At 39.3% G+C, this 17,392-nt stretch overlaps 1 pseudogene across 1 annotated transcript in view; it reads right to left on the reverse strand.

Moving 5' to 3' along the window:
* Positions 1-12,987, reverse strand: part of LOC143731902 (NLR family CARD domain-containing protein 3-like) — a 28,578-nt pseudogene extending 15,591 nt beyond the window's left edge. Inside the window, exons 1-2 of the transcript XR_013200999.1 lie at positions 12,701-12,987; positions 9,107-9,180 (exon numbers count right to left, since the gene is read on the reverse strand). The product of XR_013200999.1 is annotated as an NLR family CARD domain-containing protein 3-like (transcript). The remainder of the gene's footprint in view (positions 1-9,106; positions 9,181-12,700) is intronic.
* Positions 12,988-17,392: the final 4,405 nt, after the last annotated feature.

Raw genomic sequence — 17,392 nt, forward strand, 5'->3', positions numbered from 1 at the left:
AGACGCATAGCCTATGGCTGCTGTCACTTTTACAGCTAGTGCACGGATCCATTGCTGTTTTCATTATACTGTCTGTCACACTGTCACATGCGTTTTATATATAACCGACTGTGTTTATGAGTATACTTACCAAGACCGGAAGTTTTACACAATTTTGCGTTTTTCCCCCAATTAAAGCGATATAAACCGCGAAAAATAACTTTAGTTTCTCGCGAGCTGTAGGCTACTCTATGTATGCACGCAGTGCAACTCTCTCAGAGAGTGCGCGAGTAGCTTACTGGATAGTTTAAAACCGCTTGAATGTTTAAACTGATAAGAATTAAGAAGACTTGAAAATTATAAACTTTAGTTACGATGCACTGATGGCCCGATTGTGCAAGAGACCATTCAGTCATGTCCCGACTCCTAAACGCGCGCGAGAGAAAACGCGCGTCGGCAGCCCCGCTGAACACTCAAGCTGTTTGTGAAATTGCTAAATCGTCATCGGAGGCTGACAGGCTGCTCTCGCGCTCAGACAGGTGTTGTTGTTGTGTGTGCTAGGGAACGTAAATGCGCCATACGTCATTGCGTCGCTTTATCATTGATATCGCGATATGACACTTTTTTATCATGTAAAAATGTATACCGGTATTATCGTGGACGGTATGATATGGCACACCCCTACTAGCAACCACCCTGAACAACCTGGCAACCACCTGAACAAGAATAAGCCATATCTCAGCACCAGAACATTGTACAGACATGTTTGTTGGCTCGTATGCAATCATGTACCACACCCTAGCAACCGAGTGGCAAGTTTTGCCACTGCAAGCACCCACTCACATTTTCTTCTGGAAATGTACATTCTAGTTATTATTATTCCGCTGTAAAACTGATCGGGCAGACCAAACTGTAAGGCCTAGAGACTTAAAACCTGGCCAGGTTGTAGGTCTGAATTTGGGGAGAACCTCACAAGGTATGAGCTCGATTGGAACCTTAACGCGAAACCTATCTTAACTCCTACATCGTTTGTCGTAGACTCAAGTGCCTTATATCATTGGAAACCTTTCCGAAAAATCTACTTTTTCGTACTCATAGCCCATTTGTCAGATTCACTCGAAACTTGATATGCATCATCTAGGGACCCTCATGGCAAAATTGTCAAAAAAATTATGATCGGTGATTCACGCTCACAATGGGACACCAAAACGTTTGAAGTAGGCAGGGCCACCTTCACTAAAATGGCTATAACTCTTGAAAGCATTGAGATATTTTCACCAATCTTGTTCTACTCATGTACATCCATTTTGTGGTCACACAAAAAATCTGCAGTGATTCACCATTTAGTGGCGCTGTAATACGAAAAAGTCATAAAACCGCTATAACTACGCAACCGTTAGTCCGATTGACTAAATTGAAATTGGCATATAGTGTCTTTGTCCAAGGTGCCATGTCTTTCTAAGAGGACATTGGCGTATCTCAAAAAACATGGCTGCCATTAGCCAGTGAAGTGTGAGCACCTATTAGAAAAGGTTAACGGAGGCCTATCGGAACAAAACACGGCAGGCATGTTCGACTAATGGCCATAGAGGTTGGTCAGAATTTTTAAAGAAATCGTCCACTAGATGGCAGTAACGAAGTTTATGGCTCTGTAATCAAGTGGTGTTTCACATCCACACAATATGCATACCATTTGATAGACCTCCTCATACTGAACAAATTTGCTTCAAGAACCATTGTTGTCAATCAGATCATTTGTTAAATATTTGAAAACTCCTCATAGGCCGTTTGACTGATTTGCTTGAAACTTCACATGTATAATCTAGGGATCCTCATGGCAAAAAGTTATCAAAAGAATTTTGACCGATAAAACGGTTTAGCAGATACATTTTTTTTATATATTTCTGGTATGGCCCATTGTGGGTAACATGTCTATATACAGGTCCTTCTCAAAAAATTAGCATATTGTGATAAAGTTCATTATTTTCCATAATGTAATGATAAAAATTTAACTTTCATATATTTTAGATTCATTGCACACCATCTGAAATATTTCAGGTCTTTTATTGTTTTAATACTGATGATTTTGGCATACAGCTCATGAAAACCCAAAATTCCTATCTCAATAAATTAGCATATCATGAAAAGGGTCTCTAAACGAGCTATTAACCTAATCATCTGAATCAACTAATTAACTCTAAACACCTGCAAAAGATTCCTGAGGCTTTTAAAAACTCCCAGCCTGTTTCATTACTCAAAACCGCAATCATGGGTAAGACTGCCGACCTGACTGCTGTCCAGAAGGCCATCATTGGCACCCTCAAGCAAGAGGGTAAGACACAGAAAGAAATTTCTGAACAAATAGGCTGTTCCCAGAGTGCTGTATCAAGGCACATCAGTGGGAAGTCTGTGGGAAGGAAAAAGTGGGGCAAAAAACGCTGCACAACGAGAAGAGGTGACCGGACCCTGAGGAAGATTGTGGAGAAGGGCCGATTCCAGACCTTGGAGGACCTGCGGAAGCAGTGGACTGAGTCTGGAGTAGAAACATCCAGAGCCACCGTCCACAGGCGTGTGCAGGAAATGGGCTACAGGTGCCGCATTCCCCAGGTCAAGCCACTTTTGAACCAGAAACAGCGGCAGAAGCGCCTGACCTGGGCTACAGAGAAGCAGCACTGGACTGTTGCTCAGTGGTCCAAAGTACTTTTTTCGGATGAAAGCAAATTTTGCATGTCATTCGGAAATCAAGGTGCCAGAGTCTGGAGGAAGACTGGGGAGAAGGAAATGCCAAAATGCCTGAAGTCCAGTGTCAAGTACCCACAGTCAGTGATGGTCTGGGGTGCCATGTCAGCTGCTGGTGTTGGTCCACTGTGTTTTATCAAGGGCAGGGTCAATGCAGCTAGCTATCAGGAGATTTTGGAGCACTTCATGCTTCCATCTGCTGAAAAGCTTTATGGAGATGAAGATTTCATTTTTCAGCACGACCTGGCACCTGCTCACAGTCCCAAAACCACTGGTAAATGGTTTACTGACCATGGTATTACTGTGCTCAATTGGCCTGCCAACTCTCCTGACCTGAACCCCATAGAGTATCTGTGGGATATTGTGAAGAGAAAGTTGAGAGACGCAAGACCCAACACTCTGGATGAGCTTAAGGCCGCTATCGAAGCATCCTGGGCCTCCATAACACCTCAGCAGTGCCACACAGGCCCACCCACAAAAATAACTGGGCCCCTGAAAAGGTCCAGTGAATGGGCCCTCCCGCAATTTGCTAGGCTACTCATATCATGCCTGTGCTCTCTCTCTCTCTCTCTCTCTCTCTCTCATTAACATACATTTAACTGAGAGAGACTTACTCAGTGATGGGGGCTACATTGGTACACACACACACACACACACACACACACACACACACACACACACACACACACACACACACACACACACACACACACACACACACACACACACACACACACACACACACACACACACACACACACCAAGGTTAACAAACGATCTGCACTGTAAATCCGAATATGTTGGCAAAACTCAAAACATTTAAAGGGGTGGTTGATGATCGATGATGATTTCACTATGATTTCACTTTTCTAACTTTAGTTAGTGTGTAATGTTGCTGTTTGAGCATAAACAACATCTGTAAAGTTACAAATGAAGCATGAACACGTTACAGTGCACCCCACAAACACAATCAAGCCTTCGAAAAAGGGTGTTTTACCAATCGATTGCCTCAAGTTATGAAATTCAAAGTTTAAGTAAGCAAAACTGGCAAATTGTATTTTGTACTTAAACATTTCAAGGTAAGAACAATTAAGATTTATGAGTACACTAATTAATACATTTAATATGTCCAAAAAACAGGTGATGTCATACTTTCGTAGACTCACTGTATTCCGGACACTTTGCACAGTAAAAGTCCCGTAAGATATCAATCCACGGAAAAATAAACCTGATTGGCTCGTCTGTCTCTGGGGACATGCCTTCCACATGTTCCAAAGTTTGATTGACACATTTTGAACTAATCATTTTGGAGAAATCTTGAAAAAACTGCCGGGAGACGCAGTGTCCGGATTACAGTGAGGACTCACGGTGTTTCGGACAGGGATAAGGAGGAGTCATTTCTAATATTAAACATACATTTAACAACTACAAGCTGGTGAAATATTGATATTAATCTTTCTTTATATGTTGTATATTTATTATTTATAGCCAAGTGTTTATACACTCTTTTAATCGACGATTGCTTATGGCTAATAAGTAACTTAAATATAACTTAATGGCTTGAAATGTTGTTAAATTGCATGTAATACTGCAATTCCAGATAACGTGAAATTACACAGATGTGTTGAAATGACCTTTAAAACAGCATTTAACATTAACGTTAATTTAACTTGAGGTGTTTTAATGAGGGTGCAGTGATGCGCCGCTGCCGTTCAAATTCATGTCGGAAAAAAGTCCTCATTGAACGTGTATATCCCTTAAAAAGTACAATTATTTGCAAATTGTAACTCATAATTATTTTATAAGAGAATAAGAATGTTTTTTGTCATTTTCTGGTGGGTGGTCATGTTTTTAGAGCCGTTTTCTGCGGAGGTATGCTTCTCCCCTCTTCTGTCCTGCCGGAAAACCCTCCCCCCGCCATTTTCTGAACAGTCATTGGTGTACGTTAGAAACTCACGTTGATTTCTTTGAAACGACTGGCTCTTGAAACATAGGGTTGGTCGGAATCGATAGAGGAGGATGCAAAGATGACACGGATCTATATAGAGTTGCCATTACTTGAAAGTGTTTATTTATAGAATTTGCGGAAAAGTTCAAGTGTCCGGAATACCGTGATGTCCGGAATACAGTGGGTCTACGTTAGTGCTATCGTGGCGTAATAATCTGTTTGGTTGTAAAATGTATTACCTGAATGAAATGAAATCGATTGTATCGTCCTGTGGAATCATTAATTCACAGACAGCTTACGAAGATGTTCAACTAATAAAGATCTTCATCGCTGACGCTGGGAAACAATATGATGCATTTGAAGATTTGCTCTCACTTGACTGTACAGTAGTCCACGGCCGATTCATCCAACGCTTGTGATGTTCTTAAATCTTCCTGTTAGACAACTTCGAGTCAAGTGTGAATTGAAAGCGCTTCAGACGATTCAGTGCGTGCAGGAACTGAACAGATCATTCAAACTGATTTGCGAACCGATTTAGACAGATCTGCAAACTTGTTTGATGAAGTCTTTGAACAGAATCGACTCAAAAGAGTGATTCATCTGTGAATTGAGCATCGCTCATGCCCAGAAAAAAAGATACAGCGCGCTTGGAATAAACTACGCATTTAACACGTATTGCATTAAAATAAAGTAACGAGAGGAATGTCACCCAACGTAATGAAGTTTTTTTTTAATTAGAAATGTACTCGAGTACTACATACCTGGCATACCAACTAAATGTAGGCTACTACAATAGCTAATAATTATTTTGTTCATGTCACTTTGCTGCTGACCGCAAACTGGCGCGAAGCACTGGCGTTTTTGACGTTACATTATGTAAAAAAAAAAAAATAGCCTACTCAGACCATTTTCTTGAGAGGGGTGTTTCATTATGACACAGGCTACATTTTACTCAAGCAGCATTAAATAAAATGCATTTTTTCTCACTTTTTCAAAAATGAATGGTGCTTTTTTGGTTCAAAATAAAATATGGTAACCTGTTTATATTTAGAATGAACATAATTATTGCTGGACTGCATGGGCCCCCCCTAGCGGCTGGGCCCCAGAAAACGTGCCCCTTTATCCCCCCTTATGGACGGCCCTGTCTGTCGTTGCTAAGCGCAACCTTCAGCTGCGCTCTCCGTTACAGCAAGGATGTTTTTATTTCGATGTGGTGCGGACGCGCTTGGAAAAAACGAGCGCGTCGCACAGCGACCGCGTCGCTTCCATTATGAGCGTGCATACCGCGCGCCTACATTTGAAATAACGGGCTTGAGCGCGCAAAAGACGCGATATGTGAACAGGCCCTAAAATCCAAAACAAGTAGCGTTCTAACTGAATGAATACAGCAAAACTACCTATATTCCTTACTGAGCGCGAAGCAGCAGTGGAGCCAGCCACAGGTGCGGTTCCCGAGTGTTCTACGTGACGCACTAAACTGTGGCGCTGTTACAAAATAGCCTAAATTAAAGCATTTAAAGTTGGGGATAAAACATAGGCTAATTATATTTAGAATACAGTAATATATAACTGCTTATAAAGGATTAAATATCAAGGAGTAAATCAATGAAAATTTCTTTCTATTGGTAAAAAAAACAAAAACAACTGGTCGACCAATCAGAATGTCAGTCGACCAAGACGGCATCGACCGAATAGTCGACTAAACGACTAAAGTTGACAGCCCTATATGACACATTGTTAAAATGTCTCAATCAGGGATGTAAATATGACAAATATGTAACACACATGCAAATTATCTATTCTGGATTCAAAACCGTGATTTTTACTTAAAGGCAACAAGTTTGCATCCCTGAATATTCAGCTGATCATGTCCCTTTGTTATATTTGCATACAGTGCATCTAAAGTGCATGCATATTTATTATAATCATATAATCAATATTATAAATAGTCTAATCATACTTTTTTCCCAAGCACATTTTATCAATTCCAACCCCAATCATTCTTAAAGGGTAACTAAACCCCTGGTCAGAGCCTGACTCCACCCACTGGCAATATTTGAAAAATGCTGTAAAAGTGGGCGGAGCCCAGCGGAGGGGGGCGTGCACCTGAGACGCATGTGTCTGTATGGAACTTGCCTACCTCACCAACAACCCCTTACGTCACAAACCACCCCAAACATCCAATAGGAAAATTCAACTGCAGTAGCCACCGTTCAACTTGAAGAGGGCAGCACTCAGACGTTATTACACCATATTTTGTAGAATTAAAACACTTTATACACAAATGTCAAAAAAGTAACGATCAAATAGTGAAAGTTGAAATTTGATCGATGACTGATACAGACCTTTACAACTAAAAATCAACGTTGAATCGACGTCTGTCTGCTATCTGGGTCACCACAAGCGTTTCAATGTACAATTTCTCACCGACTTTATGCACATGACAAATAAACTGAAAGCAAATAACTGACCGTAAAGTGTGATATATGTAAAAGTTTAGAAAACGAAATTGTGTCTTAGACCATCCTTCTTGCTCTTCAGTGTTTCCTGAAGAAGTCGTAATATCTTCTACCTGCTCCGTCAGAGCTCACTTGACTCGGTGGCATAAAAACCCAGAAGTGGATTGAGTTAACGGTTAGTGACTTTTTTTTTTCTTTCTTTCTTTTTTGTAGAGCTCGAGTCAAAGCGAATGTTCTGTATTAATTTGTTCTTCTCGTTAGAAACAGCACAGAAGAAAAAGGAATACAGCAATATAGAGACGTGAGCAGGGCCGGAGTGGGGCCCGCCAGTTTCAGGATAAAAAGATTATTTTTTTTAAATTTTTTTTTTTTTTTTAATTATCAACAAAAAGTTTGTACAAACATTTGTGTATACAATGACATACAACATATATATAACAAAGATTTTCATACTAGGGGGCTATTGTTGATTTACATGAAGATATTAAAGCAATTACAAATTTTCAATGTTTTAATTGCTTTTTGCTTCATAGAAAATCGGAGTGAATCAATATAAAGCTCAATTTCTTTTCTGAATGAAATAAAATAAGGTCTTTTACAGGAGAATTTACATTTATGAACATAAAAATTTTTTCAGGCTAAAAAGACCGGCCCACTTTTTCCATGGTGGTGGAAACTGGATAAATAAAAGCAAAAGTTCAGCTCTTACTATGTAGTATTATCTTACTACACGTTATGGAGAGAACTATGAGAAGGGAAAGGGTTTTTAGGGACCGCAGTAACCTACAGGAATTATATAATAATGAGGACTTCATCGGTCGGTTTCGTTAGCCCAAGGAAGCTAGTCTGACAGATGAATTAGCTGAAGTACTGAGCCCTGCCACTTCAACAAGTCACAGCATCCCAGCCTTGCTACATTTTTCTTTTTTGGCATCTTGTACCATGTTTTTGTATCTGTTCTGTACGTCTTCAATGCTTTTTTTTGTTTTGAAAAGTGTCTTATTTTACCCAGAATACATTGCAGTGTAGTCCTGCTTAAGATAGTCATAAGTGCTTTGTGCAACGGTCTGATTTAGATGTCTATCTGAAGTCTGACTACCTACTATATCTAAGCCATAGCCAAAGTCTATCTTTGTGAAACCGGCCCCAGAAGGGCATATACCAGGGGTGTCAGACTCAGATTAGGCAGTAGGCAGGATCTGTTGGAATGAAACCTCATGGGGGCCGTCATTGTTGTCATTATCATTTTTTTGCATGGGTATCATATTGTGGTAATTTACTCCTTTACTACACCCACTTCTGAACAAACAATACATATTGGTTTATCATGTACCGTCATAGGGCCTGTTCACATATCGTGTCTTTTGCGCGCTCAAATTCGTTATTTCAAATGTAGGCGCTCATAATGGAAGCGACGCGCTCGTTTTTTCCAAGCACCGCATGCACACAAGCACACACTAATGTGTGTTTTTTTTTTTTTTTTTTTTTTTTTTACATTTGATTCAGTTTCTGTTGTTAAATATCCCTAATGTAGGATAACCTGAACAAACCCTGTGGTTTACATTGATGTTAAAATAGTGCTTCTTATTATAAAACACTCTGATGTTCACTTTATAGAAGTTGTAGCGATGTTTTCTTGTCACAAAAAGATTGTGAAACACGTAGGCCTATATGGGTTAGGCTATATAATTTTAAATATAGCCTATTTATATATATATAGCCTATTTATATATAAATATAGCCTATTTTTTCCGCACCGCATCGAGATAAAAATATCTCAACTTTTCAGAATGCCGCAACTGATGGTTGCCAAGCAACGACACACACCTCCGGAACGCAACCACCCGGAGAACGCGGCGCGCCTAGCGTTTTCTACGCGTTTTTAACTATTTTTTTTACAGTCTATGGTTTTTAGGCGCTATATGTGAGCACCGCCATATACTGCGCTTTCTTACATTAAATAACTTTAATTCATATTTACCTCTCTACCTGTCCCTGTAGTCATCATGGCCTCCTCATTTTCAGCGGGGGACTGGCTTATCTGCTGCTCAGAAGCTACAAAAAAATAATTAAGAGGTCATTTTACTGCATACACAGATCAAGCTTGAGTTTTGTTATAAATATTTGCAAAGTCTATGAATCGCCATATATTGGGTGATACAAAAAGGCTAATATTTTAATTAAATGTAATATTTTGCTTGTGAATAGGTTGACAACGCTACAACGGTATTAAGGTCTCATTATGCTTGTGCGTCAACTCCTACGGCGTCGTGGCCGTTTTATGGTTCTGCGTCAGGTTGAGTTGTATGGCGCTCGAAATGTTCCATTCGGCGACAAGACTGACAAGCACGACAGATAACACACGTGTATACGTGCGTGTACGTCTCCATTTGTTTTATATGGAGACGTACACGCAAATATCACGTCACGTAGACACGTCAATAACGTGTAGCTGTTGATCTATGCAGACGTCACGGCGGCGTCACGTTAGAAGTTAACGTGTGGATTACGTTTTAACGTCTGCACGTCTGCCCGCCTGCACGTCTGCCCGTCTGCACGTCTGCCCGTCTGCACGCCTGCACGCCTGCACGTCTGCCCGTCTGCACGCCTGCACGTCTGCAACGATCTAAGTTTACAAACGTGACTACGTGCGTCTGCCATACGTCTGGAGATATCTATTTTTCCTGATAGATCTTTTTCCTCATAGATTTACTGTTATGAGAAAAATACCAAGTAAAACACACATTTGTAAATATTTCTTTTAATGTTTCTGTAATGAGCAGTCTTTAGCTTTTAAAAAAAGAATCATTAGAAAACCAGAATGCCTGTAAATAATCAATGTTAATTTCATACAATAAAAAAAATTTTCATACAATAAAAAAAATAGTTCCAAACAGCACCACAGCAGAACAATTGCAATTGTCTAAAAGGAGTAGTTGTGTGGATATTAAATATATAGCCTCTTTGTGTTTTTGAAAGAATAGGTTGAACATTAACCAGTAATGTCAATAGAGCAGTGCTTGCCGCCATCTACTGGCGGTTTTATATATTTATATTTAGTAGTTTCATATTTGTTTGGCCGTGCTTCTTTCATTTCGGCATTTACAACACGGTTTAAATGAGCTTGCTAGAAGTTAGAACGATTTTTTATAACGTCGAAATTTAGAATATAATTCCATCCACTGCCACTCTACTATATATATATTTTTGTATTATTATTAAATAGCCTATTCCCATGCATGCTCGTGCATAATTGATACAAAACGAAATTCACTTTAAAGAAAGTCTTTCAAAAAATGAAGTGGTCAAAATCATGTCTGACCCACTTCATGTCTCCCGTCATATTTCGGATCCTATGATGTTGCTCTTACTCATGCTGTTCACTGTTCATAATCAACATAAACGAAATAAAATAACAAAAGCCTATTATAATATTTAAACAAATGTGAAACTGGCAAAGTGCGGATATTGAGCGGACAGTCACGGTGAAAAGTAACTTGAAACTTGTTTTTAAATGGGAAGCGCGTCTTGGTTCACCCTCCGCCTGTCAGAAAATTAATAGCCTATATGCTTTATTACACAAAACGAAACGTTGAAACATTATTATATTTATTAATGACTATATGCTACAGATTGGGGCTGCACGATATTGAAGAAAAATGCGAAATATTATCTTTAAAATAGGCTATATTTAAAATTATATAGCCTAACCCATATAGGCCTACGTGTTTCACAATCTTTTTGTGACAAGAAAACATCGCTACAACTTCTATAAAGTGAACATCAGAGTGTTTTATAATAAGAAGCACTATTTTAACATCAATGTAAACCACAGGGTTTGTTCAGGTTATCCTACATTAGGGATATTTAACAACAGAAACTGAATCAAATGTAAAAAAATAAAATAAAATAAAAACACACATTAGTTTTCACGGTATTAATTAAATATAGGCCTATACTGAATATTATTAAAGCTACAAAAGTTATTCAGCCAAGAGCAGTGAGTGGTTTTCTCTTGTCTTTTGCTCATGACCAGTTGCAAGCCGTTGCGATATGCATATTGCGAAATACATTTGCGATATTTCGATGTATTGTTCAGCCCTTCTACATATGGAGGCTTCATATTTTATTGCTATTTGGTATGTATTGTTTTTATCATTGTGTTGTTGGAGGAATTGAAACGTTTTTGTTACTCATTTTATGAAGTAGGCAATATGTAGCAGGGCAGGCTATGCAAAAGGATTGTGGTCTAGTTTGTATGATGGACTATCTAGCTACTTCAGTAATAATACGGGATCTTATTGTTTTGGTGAGAAGTCTGTTTCTCAGATCATAATAAAAAAATGCTTGCCCCCCATATGAAAACGAAATGAGTAGCCTACAACATAGTCCTAACAACGATAGAAAACCAGAACCCTTAAGACGGATCGCCATTCAGATCTACAATCTACTACGTCTTTCCATCTACTTCATAAGATGGGCTGAACTTTGAGGAAAAGGCTGGGGCTGATTATAATATTATACAAAACGACGCTTTTTACGCTGTCTTTGTCAGACAGAAGCGCCGCAGATTACGGCGCACTATGGATGGCCTGCGCCGCAGAAACGCCGTCATTGGCTGGATAAAAAAAAATGCTGAATGGAGATAGCTCCAGACGGGCAGACGTTAAGACGTGCAGACGTTATCCACACGCACGTTATCACGTCTTTAAGTTTGGTTAGGCCGTGTGTCCACCAAAGCGTTTTTTCACGCAGCTGGCGTAAAATTCCAATTGTTTTCAATGGGAGCGCCGCGTTTTTTAAACGCCATGAGCGTAACGAGGCGCTGAGCGTGTATTTAACGCTCAAGTGCTGAGCGCCCGGCGTTTTTTACTGGTCGCCGAGAGTTGAAAAATGTTCAACTTTGGGTAAAACGCTGCGCTCATCACTGTCACTTTTTACACAGCCGTCCAATCACAGTGGAGGAGGGGCGGGACAAATACCACACGACCAACTGTCACAACATCCTTTCTGTACAACGACGTCAACCAGCAGAGCTAACCGAACAAAATGGATGAAAAATACATTTTTAGTATGAAACAAAATTATCTGCGAAATCAGTTACAAGTAAACTGTGCTGCTGATATTCTGTATCATAGCAACGAATCGTCTCAACTGAAAAAACGCAGCGCTGCCGAAACGCTCTCAAGCGCCCACAGCTAGGCGTTTTCAGCAGAGCGTCCAGCGTTTTCAGCCGACTAAAAACGCTTTGGTGGACACACGGCCTTAGGAATCAAATGACACAAAGCGAGCGCCTTAGAGTTGCATCGCGTTGCATCCATAGACGTCTCTATATGATATCTATGGTTGCATCTGACCAATCACAGCCCTTGTGGTCTGCGTCGCCACGACGCGTAGTTACAATTTTTTGGAGGTGCACGTCGAGCTACGGCGGAGGGGTTCGCGGCGACGCGGAGGGGTCTGCGGGGGTACGCCGTCGATTCGACGCAGAAGCATAAAACAGGCTTTAGCCGAATAATTACGTTGCAGCGTTGCTAATGCTAATCATCACTACGCCTAACTTATCTCTATTTACCTGTTGCCACTTGTGTTTGTCCTCTTGAAAATGAATCTGTAAGCTTGGCACATTTTGCCGCTTCCTCCTCCAAAGCCTTTCTTTTTTTTAACCTGGCTTTTTCAGCCCCTCCTGGCCTCTTCCTCCCATCCATCCTCCCTGACGCGTACCGTTACAGTAGGGCCGACCCAGCTATCAGTAGCCTACCTGAAAACGTTTTGGCAAAGACGGGCTATGGACCCAACCAACTCCATTTGGGAAGGGAGGGGGAAAACTCCGTCACATGGTACAACCCTTGCAGAGGCTGCGTAAGTTTAAAAAAAAAAATTATTCTTCAACAGCACAAACAAACAAGGTATAACAAATCTCTGACAATAACCTCCATTGTTCAGCCTTAGGTTGAGCATCGCTAGTACAGAAAAAAAACTACTAGAACAAACAAATAATTAAATAAAAAGCAATACAAAAATAAATGAAATGAAAAATAAATTAAAAAAATAAATAAAAAGGGACTTTTAAATTAATTTAACATATCCAAAAAATAAATCAATTTAAGGGCTTTCTGATGTTTAACTAATTTTAAAGATTTGCACAAGAGTTTAACCTCATTCATCCAGTGATTAAAATTGGGTTTAGCTTTAAACCATCTGCATTTGTGTATGAAAAACTTTCCAAAACATAACAAGAAATTAATAACAAAATCACAATCTTTGTTATCCAGACAAACACCAAACCTAATCAACTTCACCGTGAGAGAGTTCAACCCTCCTAGACCTTAACCAGTTCTGCACCTCACTCCAAAAAGGTTGCACCATATCACAATCAAAGAAGACATGCTCCAAATTATCAATATTTTTTCACAAAAAACACAATTATTCACCTCAAAATTAAAATTTAATCTTAAAAATTCATTAGTAGGATAAATCTCGTTTAAAATTTGGAAGTTCACCTCCTTAGCTTTAGGAGGAAGGGGAAAAGACAAATAATTTTTCCTAATTATTTTTATTTCAACCGTATCATAATCTTAAAGCACGTAGTGCCTTCTAAATGGGTTTGGGTAATTAGCATAGACATCATATAGAGACTAGATGCCCTATTGGCCGCTGTGGCGCAAGAAATGCGGCCGCCATCTTAAACTGGTCATACTCCTATTTGCGTTGCATAGCAACAGTGGATGCCAGAGCACTGTGCAGCATATTCCTGCTCAAATCGGCGGACTATCACTCGGGGATTACTTTTCACAAGTAAGATTTAACATTTAACATTACCGTACTATTGGTTGTATTTTGTGAGTAAAATATTCAATGTGTCCTGTATCGTAGCTACGTGTATGACCTTTGCAGCAAAAAAACCCGCGTGAAAATCAGTTCGGTATTCAGTGAGATATGATTAATTAAACGCGCTGGCAGCTCATTGCACCTGCCAAACAGATTACACTGAGCGGAGCGGGTGACCAGTTTAAGATGGCGGCCCCACGGCTCGTCCGCGCCAATAGGCAGTAGCGGTCGATGGGGCGTCTATCTATATGATGTCTATGGTAATTAGCCTGTAAAATAAAATTTCAAATAACTTTATTTGTACATTTTTTATCACAAAAATCATAACCTTCTAAGGAGAGCTGTCTCAGTTCTGGGGAGATTTGAGAGTACAACATGTCTTCTTTAAGCATTAATCTTAAAGGAATTGGTATGGCTCTAATCATTCTATTAAAAATATTAACGGTACACTGTACTTGGAATTTCTCACAAAAACTCTCTATACAGTAACAGATTTCCCTTATCATCCAAGAAATGGGCAATAGCCCAAATGCCTTTAGATTTCCATTCCTCAAGATATACAGATTTTCTGCCAAACTTTATATATCTACTATTCCAAACTGGAGTGTTGTGAGGCGTGAAGTTATGTTTGAACAATAGTTTCCAATAGAGCAGCACTTGCTGATGAAAGGCTGCAAGTTTAACTGGTAACGAGGTGCACTCAAAGTCACAACATAGCAAAAAATGTATTCCCCCCAGTTTGTTAAAGATAGCATTGGGGACAATAAACCAAAAGGAGTGGCTATTTTGAATGAAGGATTTTAACCATTTCAATTTCAAAACACCATTCATAATGTCAAAATCGATCGCATTCACCCCACCATCTTCATATTTTTTAATCATGTCATCCTTTCTTATGTACGGACTTTTATTTCTCGAAATAAATTTGAAATTCACCTTATTTATTAATTTAATCATTCGTGTCGATATGGGCAAGGAGAAGGCTGGATAGATGAGTCTGGACAAACTATCTATTTTAGATAAAAGAACCCTTCCAAATATTGTAAGATCGCTCTGCAGCCATCTATTTAGTATGGACTTACATTTATCTATGTTATTCAACACATTTTTATTCTCCATAATATCTTTATCCTTAGAAATAATAATCCCCAAATATTTAACTTCCCTTTTAATTTGTATATTAGATAATGACTGCAAAGGAAACTCATGCAATGTTAACATTACACATTTCTTTAGGTTTAAATGTAACCCGAAGCTTTAGAAAACTGGATAATAGACCGTAAAGCTAGTGGAATTTGATATTCATTTTTTAGAAACAATGTTGTATCGTCAGCAAATTGACTTATAATTATATGACTATCCAACACTGTAAGACCTTCAATACCATTATTTTTAATCAATATCGATAATAACTCTTGCAACCATTTTAAATAATAATGGAGAGCTACCACATCCCTGACGAATCCCTCTTTTAATGGGAAATCTTGAGCAGGTTCCATGTCCTAGAGCTACAGAGCTATTGATACCGTTATATAACATTTCAATTAAATTTATAAATTTTACTCCAAAACCAAAATTATGTAAGGTTTTCAAAATAAAAGGATGCTCAACAGCATCAAAAGCTTTGTAAAAATCCAAAAAAATAAGAAACCCACTCACTTGAACCATTTCACTATAATCGAGTAAATCTAGAACCAATCTAATATTATAATGAATTGACCTTCCTCCCAAAAACCCTGATTGTGTCTCACTAATTATAGTAGAAATACCCTTTTTCAGCCTAGCAGCGATAGCCCCAGAAAAGATTTTATAACCAATGTTAAGCAAAGTGATAGGCCTCAGATTGTCTAAGACTCTTTTATCTTTACCAGCTTTTGGAATCAATGTAATCAAACCTTGCTTCATACTTTCAATCAACTCTTTTTTTTTCAATACTTTCTTTTAGGGCACAGAATAATAGATTTCTAAAATCTCCCCAAAAAATTTAAAAAAAATTATTAGTGAGCCCTTCTGTCCTTGGGGATTTGTTTAAAGGCATCCTCTCAACAACTGAATCCAATTCTTCTATTTTAAGATCCGAATCACATAAAACTTTGAAAGAGTCCTCAATACGTGGAATATTGTTCTGAATTTGAGCAAAGAAAAAGACCTGGGCCCGTATTCATAAAGAATCTTAATGCAAAGAGTAGCTCCTAGTGACAGAATTCTAAGAAAATTCTTAGAAATGTGGGCGTTTACTCCTAAAATTAAAGACAAATCCTAGTAAAGAAAAAAGTATTTCAGAAAGCATCTTAACCCTTAAAAGAGGTCTTAAGGTCAAAATGGTTAGGAGCACGGACGAGGACTTTTAAGAGGCTTAAGAGTTTCTTTAGCAGGGGAGAAAATGGCAGAAAGACGAAGAGGGAGAAGAAATGCATTGCAGACAATAGATGACAGTGAGTTAATAAGACACTATAGATTAGATCGTGCAGGGATCATGTTTGTGACCGATTTTATTAGGCCCCATCCACACTACTGCGTTTTCGTTTAAAAACGGAGACCTTTTGCTACGTTTGCACCTCCCGTCCACACTAAAACGGGAAAAACGAAGACCCAAAACGGAGAAGTTTAGAAACGCTGCAGCTCCGTTTTTCGTTTTGAATCTCCGGAGGGCGTTTTAGTGTAGACGGGACAAAACGGAGGAGTTTAGAAACGATGACGTAGAAGGTCACGCTCGGCTCTATGATTGGGTGTCATCACCCATGACGTATCCTTCCCTGATTCGTCAGCCACCCATCACATGTCCCGTCACCGGAAGAAAACAAACAAAAACATCCTGGACTACGTAGCTGATGTTAGTGAGTGCAACATGGATAACGAATTACAAGCGTTACTGACTTTGATGTCTTTGTTAGCAGCTGTTGTGCAAGCAAATTCTGCATTTTACAATGCTATAACTGCCTACATGCGCCGGAGGCAAACTATTATTCGAGCGATCTATGACAATTCCCGTGTGCAGCGGCGGTCCATGAAAAGAAATCTCTGGTCTTCGACATTTTCTAATCTTTGCAGAGGTAGCTAACGTTACTTGCTTCCTCATCAAATCTGAGGAATAGTCCATCCGTTTCCTGTTTACACCGGCACGCGCATGCACAGTGTTGGAGAATGGTCACGTGATCCGAGTTTTCAGTCGTTTTAATGTGGACGGAGATAAATTCTAATACGCAGCTAAAACGCTGGTGTGGACGGAGATCGTTTTCGTTTTAATTCTCCGTTTTTAAACGAAAACGCAGTAGTGTGGACGGGGCCCAAAAAGACACAATAACATCTCCGACACCGCGCAGGAATGGCGTAGTGCCAGAAATGAAATCACTACTGTACATTAAGATATTTGGCAGCTGGGAAAATGCATCAACGCAGCAGTGATGATTTGGGTCTGTCACAAACTTCTGTAAGC

The sequence above is a fragment of the Siphateles boraxobius genome, unplaced genomic scaffold (assembly GCF_051911475.1).
Source record: "Siphateles boraxobius isolate OS27281-9 unplaced genomic scaffold, OSU_SipBor_1 88, whole genome shotgun sequence".
NCBI classification, from domain to species: Eukaryota; Metazoa; Chordata; class Actinopteri; order Cypriniformes; family Leuciscidae; genus Siphateles; species Siphateles boraxobius.